General features: G+C 41.4%; 1 protein-coding gene across 1 annotated transcript in view; it reads left to right on the plus strand.

The window, feature by feature from the left end:
* Positions 1-9,009: 9,009 nt before the first annotated feature.
* Positions 9,010-12,921, plus strand: part of LOC103160487 (transcription initiation factor TFIID subunit 2) — a 46,593-nt gene continuing 42,681 nt past the window's right edge. The window contains 2 exon segments of the mRNA XM_035449650.1: positions 9,010-9,241; positions 9,611-9,696. The gene's annotated coding sequence lies outside the window, so the exon portion shown is untranslated.

The following is a 12,921-nucleotide window of genomic DNA, read 5'->3' on the forward strand; positions in this document are numbered from 1 at the left end:
GTCATATAAACAGGATGCAAAATTTGACCCTTATTTACTACCTGAATTTGTTTCCTCATATTGGGTTGAATAACTCATATAACTCATTACTCTTATTCTTGGGGGAGTTAAATGAAATGATGTATGTAGTCTACCGAGTTCAATTAAGACTTAGAAGCAGTTGTGCACCAGGCTTTGATGTCGGCTGCCAGCTCACAAGTAATGACACAGAGACTTCTTATTAATTATGAAAGCTTGGCCTTAGCTCAGGTGTGTCCCACTAGCTCTTATAACTTCAATTAACCCATTTCTATTAATCTATTTTTTGCCTCGTGGCATTTTACCTTTCTTTCATTCTGTATGTCTGACTTCTTCCATGTCTTGTAGGGGTCTGACACTGTGCCTAGATTCATTCATTCCCTACTTCCTCTCTCTCTCTACCTGGAAGTCCCACCTGTACCTCTTGCCTAGCTATTGGCCTTCAGTATTTTAGTACACCAATCACAGCAAATACATATTCACAGTGTACAAATATCCCACAAGCAGAGTTTACACTGTTTTTCTCACTCTCTGGCTATTAGAAAGATGGCTTTATGCCAGGTATAGTAGTACACACGTTTAGTCCCAGCACTTGGGAGGAAGAAGCAGATAGATCTCGAGGCTAACGTGATCTACAGAGTTTCAAGATAGCCAGGGCTACACAGAGAAACCTTGTGTCAAAAAACAAAAGAAACAAAAAGTTGGCTTTACGAGGTAGAGGTAAAGTAAGCTGTACAGTATCATGTTATGTTCCCTAAAATGTTCATGGCATTTATTTATGTTTATTCCCACAGAGGTTTGTGCAGAGAGAAGCAATCTATAGGTGTGTTACTTACCAAATATTCTCGTTCCTCAGTGCAAAATTGGGTGAAAGTTTATAATTCAAGAAGACTCATTTCTTAAAAGAATGGCACACCTTTTGGGGGGACTAAATTGCTTCATAATGATCCTGATATAATAAAAGAAGATTCTCTTGCATATTTTTATTACTGACTCTTTTTTTTGGTTTTTCAAGACAGGGTTTCTCTGCGGCTTTGGAGGCTGTCCTGGAACTAGCTCTTGGAGACCAGGTCTCGAATTCACAGAGATCTGCCTGGCTCTGCCTCCCGAATGCTGGGATTAAAGGCATGCACCATCTCTGTTTATTTACTAACTGTTTTAAAGATTAAATTTTACTTATGATTATCATATATGTACATATGTGTGCATGGGTACATATGCCACAACATGCATGTAGAGATCAAAGGACTTTCCTGTACTCTTTATTTTTTGCCCTCCCACCTTTCAAGTTCAGGGATCATTTGCCAGGTTTGTTCAGCAAGCACCTTTACCTGCTGAGCCATTTTGCTTGCTCTATTCTTGGTTTTTAAAAATCAACTCTTTGAATACCCTTTTCTCCTCTTCAGCATTTGTAATTGCTATCCTTTTTTATTTCTCCAGTACAATAAGGTATTTCCATATCCTTCAGATTACATTTGATTACATTTACACAATGTAATCACTAAATACAAGGACAGAAAATAAAACTGGGTGGTGTTAGCACACATCTTAATCCCAGCACTCAGGAGGCAGAGGGAAGTAAATCTCTGAGTTTCAGGCTAGCCTGGTCTATACAGAGAAAAAAAAATCTGTATTATATCTTAAAATCTGAGATTCTATATGTAGAAAGTTCTGCTTTTCACCTATAAAGTACATATCTTCATTTAAGATTTGGTGTCCTAGTTTATTAATATACTTAAAAAGTTTTCCAAATAACTGTTAGTAATAGTCTCATACAACGATGTATTCTGTTAAAAGGTGTTTCTAAATTAAGGGGTATATTATATAGTAGGATTCAACTGGCTCACAGGCTGTGGCCCAGTTAGTCCAACAATGGCTGTCTACCAATGAAAGTCTAAGAATCCAGTAGTTGTTCAGTCCACGATGCTGGATGTTGCAGCTGGTCTTTATTCTCCAGAATCCTGAAAAAGCAGGTTCTAATGCCAATGAAGGAATGAACTGGCCAGCAAGTGCGAGCAACAAAGAACTTCCTTCTTCCACGTCCATTATATTGGCTGCCACCAGCCATGGCTTAGACTCAAGGTGGATCTTCCCTCAAAAGATGCAGGTTAAAGTTGGGTCTTCTGATTTCAGACATGTAATTAAGAAAAATCTCTCATGGGTGTATCAAGCTGCTTGGATTTTAGTTAATTCCAGGTGTAGTCAAGTTGACAACCAAAATGGCCATCACCAGTGGAAGCTTTTATATTAGTTGCTTCCATTGCTGAAGTTGGCTTAGCACTGGCCTCTGCTGACTTAATTATGCACTGTGGATAAAGTGCACTTAATCCTGGATCCTCTGTGTAGAACTCTAGAGCAGTACAGTCCCCCACACAGGTAAAACTCACTAGAGAACTACAAATCACTTCTAGTTTTGGTAGTCACTTTCTTCTGTCTGGTTGCCCCCACTCTCATCAAGGCACCATGCTCTGCAAAGTCCTGGCCCTCTGTCTTTTGTGCTCTGGCTATGGATTCTGCCAGTCTGTATATAGAAGCAATCAATGATGACTCACTAGACCCAACCAGTAAAGGTCTACTAGATTCAACTATGACCTACTGTGATGACTTCCCTTTGTTGTCAGCTTGACTATATCCAGAAATGGAGTGCACACCTGTGATCCAGATCTTGATATATGAAATAATAGTTTTGCCTAAAGTAGATGATTTGCCCAAGGGAACACAGGACCGATTCAATAGTCTGTTCTCTCGAAGAGAAAAGTGGACAGAAGGAGACATCACTCCATATATCCAGTAAGTAATTCATTCACAATAGGTTATGATGGTTGTTCTTTAAAATGTGGCATAGGGTTTCAGGTTTATGACTGAACACCATATTGCTATATAGTCCCTGAGGATACTGTATCCCCTGAAACTTTCTCAGATGGCCTACTCTGTCATTGACTGATTATTCATCCTGAAGGTGGAGTAAGTGTTAGCCTTTTCTCTTAAACATTCCTTCTATAGTCTTTCTCTGCTCTCCTTCCTACAAAATCACACTTCTTCGGGGGAGAGCAAATGTATCCATGTGCCAAAGGTAGATAGATACCTCTCATTGATTGCCAACTCCCGTCTTTCCTGATGTTTGTATTGTTGTTGTCCTTTTCTTCTTTTTTTTACTTCTATTTATCTATTTAATCTTTGTGTATGTGGGAGTGTGTGCATGCACATTCATGGGGGGGGGCTTGGTGAATGCAGGTGCCTCACCCCTATACATAACAAGCAGTTTGGTACCATGAGTGCTGGGATCTAAATTCCAGTTCCCATGATTATGGAACAAGTACTACTAACCAATGAGCCATCTCTTATGTCCCACTGTTCCTCCTATTGAGGCCAGTCCTCCCTCTGCACTCAAGCCATCTCTTCTGGCCCTTTCCAAATCCTGGCTTCTTATCTCTTTTCTCCCATACTGGGTCATCCCCATCACACATGTTCTGCAGTGTCACCCAGACTGCAAAGCAACCTGCTGACCCTGTGTCCTTTTCTCTCCTTCATAGTAAATGCCTGATTGAACTAGCCAAGTGCTCTACAACTGAGCTCTATCTTCAGCCCTATTTATTTGAGGGAGAGGGAGGAGTGTGTGTCATGGCTCGTATCGGGAAATCAGATGAAACTTTTAGGAGTCAATCCCTTCTTTCTATGATGTTCAATCCCAGGGACTGAACTCAGGATGCCGGGTAGCAAATGCCATTATCTGCTTAACCTTCTCATTGGCCCTCGTACTTCTTAAATCTTCTTTCTTGCTTGCTTGCTTTGTTTTGTTTTGTTGGTTTTTGTTTTGGTTTTGGTTTTTTGAGATAGGTTCTTACTAGGTTGCTTGGGTATGCCTGGAACGCCCTCATATTTCTGGTAGGATCTCAGTCTGTGATTGTTCTACTCCTACAAGGCTAAGATTACAGGATTGCAAACATGTGCCACTAGGCCCAGCTACATTCTCTCTCTTTTTCATGTTTCCCTGGGTGCCCTCTGACAGACCTGAATAAATGTAGTGGCTTCCTTACTCTATTTTTTCAGTGTTGACGTTTGTCATTACTACCAACTGTTAAACATTGAAAAGTATCAATATAATGAGTCTTCTATGTTCTCACTGCCCAGATTCAATAATCAACACATTGCCTCCATCATTTAAAGCTCAAGTCATATTATGCTTTTCCCATTGTGTTAAATACTACTAGTAAGTAGCCTTTGCATATTTCCAATTAAATCGAAAGCCCTTTCTGTGTACTCTGTGGCCCTCTGTGGTCTAGCTCTCTTCCCTACATGTCATCATCTCCTCTGTCCTCAAATTAGGCTTCAGGCAGTCTTCCTTTTGAGGTACATAAACTAAAGTCCAAGAAGAGCAAGCAAGCTGGAAAAGCCCTAGGATACAGGTTTTTGAGTCTAGACACCTCCTTATCACATTGCTTCTATTTCGAATCTAGAGATTACGTGATATAATGGAACTAACCTGGGACTTTGAAGTCATATAAACAGGATGCAAAATTTGACCCTTATTTACTACCTGAATTTGTTTCCTCATATTGGGTTGAATAACTCATATAACTCATTACTCTTATTCTTGGGGGAGTTAAATGAAATGATGTATGTAGTCTACCGAGTTCAATTAAGACTTAGAAGCAGTTGTGCACCAGGCTTTGATGTCGGCTGCCAGCTCACAAGTAATGACACAGAGACTTCTTATTAATTATGAAAGCTTGGCCTTAGCTCAGGTGTGTCCCACTAGCTCTTATAACTTCAATTAACCCATTTCTATTAATCTATTTTTTGCCTCGTGGCATTTTACCTTTCTTTCATTCTGTATGTCTGACTTCTTCCATGTCTTGTAGGGGTCTGACACTGTACCTAGATTCATTCATTCCCTACTTCCTCTCTCTCTCTACCTGGAAGTCCCACCTGTACCTCTTGCCTAGCTATTGGCCTTCAGTATTTTAGTACACCAATCACAGCAAATACATATTCACAGTGTACAAATATCCCACAAGCAGAGTTTACACTGTTTTTCTCACTCTCTGGCTATTAGAAAGATGGCTTTATGCCAGGTATAGTAGTACACACGTTTAGTCCCAGCACTTGGGAGGAAGAAGCAGATAGATCTCGAGGCTAACGTGATCTACAGAGTTTCAAGATAGCCAGGGCTACACAGAGAAACCTTGTGTCAAAAAACAAAAGAAACAAAAAGTTGGCTTTACGAGGTAGAGGTAAAGTAAGCTGTACAGTATCATGTTATGTTCCCTAAAATGTTCATGGCATTTATTTATGTTTATTCCCACAGAGGTTTGTGCAGAGAGAAGCAATCTATAGGTGTGTTACTTACCAAATATTCTCATTCCTCAGTGCAAAATTGGGTGAAAGTTTATAATTCAAGAAGACTCATTTCTTAAAAGAATGGCACACCTTTTGGGGGGACTAAATTGCTTCATAATGATCCTGATATAATAAAAGAAGATTCTCTTGCATATTTTTATTACTGACTCTTTTTTTTTGGTTTTTCAAGACAGGGTTTCTCTGCGGCTTTGGAGGCTGTCCTGGAACTAGCTCTTGGAGACCAGGTCTCGAATTCACAGAGATCTGCCTGGCTCTGCCTCCCGAATGCTGGGATTAAAGGCATGCACCATCTCTGTTTATTTACTAACTGTTTTAAAGATTAAATTTTACTTATGATTATCATATATGTACATATGTGTGCATGGGTACATATGCCACAACATGCATGTAGAGATCAAAGGACTTTCCTGTACTCTTTATTTTTTGCCCTCCCACCTTTCAAGTTCAGGGATCATTTGCCAGGTTTGTTCAGCAAGCACCTTTACCTGCTGAGCCATTTTGCTTGCTCTATTCTTGGTTTTTAAAAATCAACTCTTTGAATACCCTTTTCTCCTCTTCAGCATTTGTAATTGCTATCCTTTTTTATTTCTCCAGTACAATAAGGTATTTCCATATCCTTCAGATTACATTTGATTACATTTACACAATGTAATCACTAAATACAAGGACAGAAAATAAAACTGGGTGGTGTTAGCACACATCTTAATCCCAGCACTCAGGAGGCAGAGGGAAGTAAATCTCTGAGTTTCAGGCTAGCCTGGTCTATACAGAGAAAAAAAAATCTGTATTATATCTTAAAATCTGAGATTCTATATGTAGAAAGTTCTGCTTTTCACCTATAAAGTACATATCTTCATTTAAGATTTGGTGTCCTAGTTTATTAATATACTTAAAAAGTTTTCCAAATAACTGTTAGTAATAGTCTCATACAACGATGTATTCTGTTAAAAGGTGTTTCTAAATTAAGGGGTATATTATATAGTAGGATTCAACTGGCTCACAGGCTGTGGCCCAGTTAGTCCAACAATGGCTGTCTACCAATGAAAGTCTAAGAATCCAGTAGTTGTTCAGTCCACGATGCTGGATGTTGCAGCTGGTCTTTATTCTCCAGAATCCTGAAAAAGCAGGTTCTAATGCCAATGAAGGAATGAACTGGCCAGCAAGTGTGAGCAACAAAGAACTTCCTTCTTCCACGTCCATTATATTGGCTGCCACCAGCCATGGCTTAGACTCAAGGTGGATCTTCCCTCAAAAGATGCAGGTTAAAGTTGGGTCTTCTGATTTCAGACATGTAATTAAGAAAAATCTCTCATGGGTGTATCAAGCTGCTTGGATTTTAGTTAATTCCAAGTGTAGTCAAGTTGACAACCAAAATGGCCATCACCAGTGGAAGCTTTTATATTAGTTGCTTCCATTGCTGAAGTTGGCTTAGCACTGGCCTCTGCTGACTTAATTATGCACTGTGGATAAAGTGTACTTAATTCTGGATCCTCTGTGAAGAACTCTAGAGCAGTACAGTCCCCCACACAGGTAAAACTCACTAGAGAACTACAAATCACTTCTAGTTTTGGTAGTCACTTTCTTCTGTCTGGTTGCCCCCACTCTCATCAAGGCACCATGCTCTGCAAAGTCCTGGCCCTCTGTCTTTTGTGCTCTGGCTATGGATTCTGCCAGTCTGTATATAGAAGCAATCAATGATGACTCACTAGACCCAACCAGTAAAGGCCTACTAGATTCAACTATGACCTACTGTGATGGCTTTCCTTTGTTGTCAGCTTGACTATATCCAGAAACGGAGCACACACCTGTGATCCAGATCTTGAGGCTGGAAGACACTGCCTTTAATCCAGACTTTGAGGCTGGAAGCACTCCTTTAATCTGAGCCATACCTTCTGTTGGAAGCCTATATAATGGAATAAGGAAGGGTTTGTCCTCACCTGGTCAGCACATCCATTCCTTCCCTGGCATTAGAGCCTATGTCTACAGGATTGCAGAATATACAGAAGACCAGCTGAGACACCCAGCCTTGTGGAACTTTCCATTTACAGCTAGGCATTATTGGGCTGTAGCTTGTAAGTCACTCTAATAAATTCCCATATATATGTGTGTGTGTGTGTGTGTGTGTGTGTGTGTGTGTGTGTGTGTATTTGTATATATGGAGAAAGAGGTTCATTCCCTAAGTTCTGTGGTTCTAGAGAACCCTAATTCACATACTATACCCAGTGAAGGCCTACTAGATTTAACCATTGACCTACCAAACTCAACCAGTAACCAATCGGAATCAATTGAGATAGTATTAACTGCTGATCTAGAGCAGGGGTTTTAATCTGTGGGTCATTATGATTCATAGCAGTAGAATATTACAGCTATGAAGTAGCAACAAAAATAATTTTATGGTTGGGGTCGCCACAACATGAGGAACATGGGGGTCACACCATTAGGAAGTTTGACAACCACTGGTCTAGAAGTTGATAGCAACATTGATTGGACCACAGACCTCATGTCAACTCCATCTATGTGTATCACTAAAACACAGACTTTTGTTTCCTGTACTAATGTTGAGCTTCTCAGAAGCCAGCGAGCCCACAGATGCTTATAATACTTCGCTGACAGCTTTCTGAGCAAAGACATTTAGTAGACTGGAGAGAAGTGAGTTCACCTCAGTGTATCTTTAAAGCACAGCAAAAGTTTAAGTTTTAGCTGTTAAATTTCCATTATCACTGCACCCTCCTCCACTTCCTGAGAAGACTGGAACTTGGAACAAGCCTACCACTGTCCTTCTGGGTCTTATAAAATCGTAGAAAATGATGTAAGTCTGAGGATGTCCCAGCAGATGAGAAAGAGTGAGGAAGTGGTCCCGCAGGAGGACTGTTGTGTCGGGCATCTATGAGCTCTGCCTTTACCTTGCGTGGGCTTAATAAAGCAATGTTCATTGGGGACAAATAATTTCTAGTTTTGGAACGTCTGATAAAGTTATGGCTTCATTTTCCTAATTGGTTTTGCTTTAGACCAAGGTTCAGATAATTTAAAATCAGCTGACGAACTTGTCAGCAGGACCACTTGAAAGGGTAAGAAAAGCTCAACCTACTGAAGGTGGCAAAATCGTTTACGGACGATCCACAATTTTAACAGAGTCACCAGACACTGGCTTGCCACTTGGGACCCACAGGAAATGCAAATCCAACGGCTTTACGATGACTTTACATAATACTTTCTGTATTTGTGCATGTGATTTGATTTAGAGCTGTAGATGCATAAGCAGTGCTGAGGCCGTGGGGGACTGAGAGTCCCTGCGGTCTCATCACTTTGCATCCCGGGGTCCGGGCGCGTCTTACGGACACAGCACAGCGTCCCGCTTGGCGGACCGTTTCTAGCTCCCGGCCCCTCGCCTCCCTCGCTTCCTCCTGGCTCCCTGTGCAACACACCTCACGTCCCCTCCCTTCTTCCTCCCCGCTCTTCTCTTCTCATCTCCCGCAGGAAATCCTTCCTCCGTTCTCCTAAACCCCGAGACCAGCGAGAGCTCGCTCGGCAGCCAGACGCAGCCCAGCCAGCTTCGCGGCGCAGGCCCCGCCCACGGACGCCGGGACCGACTTCCGGCTTCCGCCCCCACGCCGGGCGTACTTCCTGGGACGCCCGGGTCCTAGGCGGCGGGCAGCATGTCGGCGGGCAGCATGTCGGCGGGCGAGCGGCTCTTGTGCGTGACGGGGACCGGGCGGAGGAGGGCGAGCCCCGCGGGAGCGAGCGCTTCCTGCCGCCCACCGGCGTCGAGTCCTCCGGGATGAAGAGGAAGAAGGGAGACAAGGGCTTCGAGAGCCCGCGGCCCCGGACCTTCCCCTTCCCGGGCTTGGCTTGCACCGTTTCCGTGAGTGACGATGGGTCTGGGGGAGCCAGGGGGGGGGAAGCAGAGCCCACCCCAGAGGACGGGACGTCTGCAGAGAGGCGACGTTTTGAGTGACAGTGTCATTCAGCAGGCTTGACCCCCCCCCGCCCCCACGCAGGCTCACAAGCCCTTCAGAGCACTGCCACAGTTTTGTCCAGACAGACCTGTCCATGATGACCCTTGACAGTTAAAATAAGCAGGTCACTCATTTAGTAGACTAAAGATTGCAGCTCATTAGCAGGCTGGCTGTGGTTTTGGAGCTGCTTAGAAGAGAGTTCTTATTTGTGCTTGGATACAGTGAGCTTTGGTTTACTGATTGTCGTTTTCCTTTCTTTTTTTTTTAATATACAGCCCATCAGGCCGTCTGTGTCAACAACGTAAACTTCCAGAGAAAAATCTGTGGTGGTAAGACATCATAAGCAGTCATCATAAACAGTGTAAGTCAGTCTTTCACAGTTCTTAGAGACTACAGTCTTCCTGCTGACTGTGCCTCTAGAATAAGAACTTAGAATTCAAGTCTGTGGGATTATCATATGCTTTTGCTATATATGTTGGCTCAGTTCTCCCCACGTCTCTCCTGATTAAAATGTTTAATGCATTGTGTATGTTGTGGAATATAAAGTCTTTATAATCAAGCACTTCCACATTAGACATGAATAAGCCACAAACAAATTAAAGTGTACATACATTGACCTGACTTGGTGTCTGAGAAACCTGCTGTTTCTGAATCTTCACTGACGTGGTTTAGGTAGTACTGCATTGTAGTGAGGTTTTGAATAAACTTTTTTTTTTGAGATTTATTAGATTTATGGTTAACCAGTACAACCTAATATGGGGGGGGGGGGGCATTGAAAAACCTAAGTATTTTATTGTACTTTCTCTGAAGAACCTATATGAATTAAATAGAGTAGGTCTTAGAGTCTCTTTTCTTTGAAAGATTGTATCAGCTTCCTCATTAGACTTACGTTTGTATATGTGCAAGCTTAGGATTAGCTGTAAAGATTGGGAAATGTAACTTTCAAATCAGTCTTAGAATTTTATATTTGTAAAGATCCTAAAAAAGTCATTAGAGGCAGCTATTCATTTATGGACGTTCTTGTAGTGTTTGCCACAGATTGCTATTTATCTTGAGTTTAGGGGCTGGAACACCTTAGGTGGATTATGTAGAGAATGTGGAAGGATTAGGGAGTATATTTAAGATGTTATTCCAGCAGTGTGGGGAAGACTTGATGGAGCTCTCCAGCTGAGCACGATTACAATGGAGCAGAGTCAATATGATTGAATTATAGAGAATGTTAGTTGAATTCTCACTGTCAGTAAGACATTCCTTAAGGAATCCTGCAGATTCCTTCTATAACCTCTTAAAGTAGATAAGATCTCAATCGAAACTTTATAAATGAGGGACCTGAGAATATTGAGATTAAAGTGAAAGTAGGTAGATGAAATAATAATAGAAGAATGCACTACTGTCCACATGTGGTCTGGCAGAAGAACCTCTGGTGGTCATTGTTCACATTTTTGTGCCGTTACTTTCTGTAACCACAGAGACATCTTGTTGCTTGGGTTTGCAATCCTGGAATAGAGAAATGATCGGTCCAGAGCTACTTTTTACCTGTGCCACCAGAATACCCCTTACTTCATTGGACCAGGGACCTAGTCTACAATATATATTATAGTGCTGAGCAAATAAACTTAGCCCTACTCTAATGTCATTGACCTGTGATGCCATTTATTACATGGCCTCCAAAGACTTCCTGCCTGACTACTGCACTCTGGTGACATTTGAGAGTACAAATATTCTATCCATTCAGAAGAACCAAGCTATGATGACCCCCAACAAGGTTCAGGTTTTCTCTTTTGTTTCTGTTTTCAGAATGGATACTGACCTGGCAGAGAGGCTGCAGATCCTTCTTAAGTAGTCTCAGAAAATAGATTCAGGAGGCTGTGTGGTAGAGAGTGGCTTCCCATTTACTCAGAGGGCTCTGTTCTAGGACTGTGAACTTAGGTATAGAAATTAGATAAATAATCTCTACTACTGTACTTTAAATAGATTTTATCCCCACTAGACTTAGAAAATCATCATAAGATACCATTTACATATTTTTCAGCACCTGATAATCAGCTATTACATTAGCTCTGTGGATCTGTGTTTAAGATGGTCATGGTGGTGGCTGCCTAGAATCCTAGCACTTAGGAGGTTGAGGTGGGAAGATCAGTTGAGCCTGGCAAATCTAGAACAGCCTAAGCAAAATGGAGAGACCTCCTCTTAAACAACTAAGCATGGTGGTACACACCTGTAACCCCACATTCTGGAGGTTAAGGCAAGTAGACTGGGAGTTTGATACCCTGGACTATTTAGGGGATACTGTTTCAAAAAGAAGAGAAAAGCAAAAACATTCATGATTATGTAGCTTACTTCTGTGGCTTATTTTGATGGCTGTGCTCACTCATAAGAAGACTCTGGGCATACTTCTGGACCCAGGAAATTCTACAGAGAGAAAAGATTATAATCACAGAAAAGTGAATTAGAAAAAGTTACAGAAAGAGCCATTTTAACCAATACTTATCCATACAAAGTGCAAGAACAGTATTTGGTTTCTAAACTAAGGCTGATAATTACAAACAAAGGGAGTATACTTCGGGAAAACCATTCAATAATATGACATATGGCCCTAACATGCATACAACGAGACCCACTAATCTTCACAAGCTTGAAACCAGCATCCTTAGCCACTGATGTAATTTAAATTGCCAGATGATCTAACATCTCAAATCAACTCCTTCCATTAGTGTTTTCTCCACCACTACATAACTAGATATTTCATGGCTTCTGATAGTGTTGAAAACTATTTATTTACTATAGTTACATGAATGACTCCTGAATATCCCATGCTCCTCTTTCTCTCTTCTGCAGGACAGCACTTTGCCTGCTCTGAGATCCTGCTCTGCATATTACCCTCTTCTGTGATTATAATCTTTTCTCTTTCTGTATCTTCTATAAGATTAGTCTTATAAAATATATAGATTTATGGTAATTAAGACTGAGCTAGCATATGAGAAATCCTACTCAATTGACCAGCAGCATTGTAAAATAATACAAGACTCTGTGTGTTATTCTGGCTGCCCACGTGATGGTTGGGCTCCAGTGGATGGAATAGTAAAGACTTATCGCAACAGTGTTAGGTACAGGCTGTTATAAAAATAACTGGCTGCTCTGTTTTCTGTAGTGGTAGGAAACTAGGGCTTTGTAGATGCTAGGGAAGTTCTCTTTTATTAGGCTTTGCCACCAGCTCCTTTCATTGTTTTTTGTTTTGTTTTGTTTCTTTAATGAAAAGTACTTTAAAAACTGTATGGATGGAGCGAGCATGGGTCAGGTGGTGTCACACCCATTTGAAATTGTATCATTTTTTACAGCATTAATGATCCTAAAAAATCCCCTGGTTCAATTCCTCCTTGTTATAAAAGAACATTCTTAAGTCCTACACCATGAGTTCACTGAACTAGTCTGTGGTAGAGCATTCTCAAATCCCACAGTGTAAGTTCACTGAACTAATCTGGGGTAGAGCATTCTCAAATCCCACAGTGTAAGTTCACTGAACTAATCTGGGGTAGAGCATTCTCAAATCCCACAGTGTAAGTTCACTGAACTAATCTGGGGTAGA

Source organism: Cricetulus griseus, chromosome 10 (assembly GCF_003668045.3).
Source record: "Cricetulus griseus strain 17A/GY chromosome 10, alternate assembly CriGri-PICRH-1.0, whole genome shotgun sequence".
Lineage (NCBI taxonomy): Eukaryota > Metazoa > Chordata > Mammalia > Rodentia > Cricetidae > Cricetulus > Cricetulus griseus.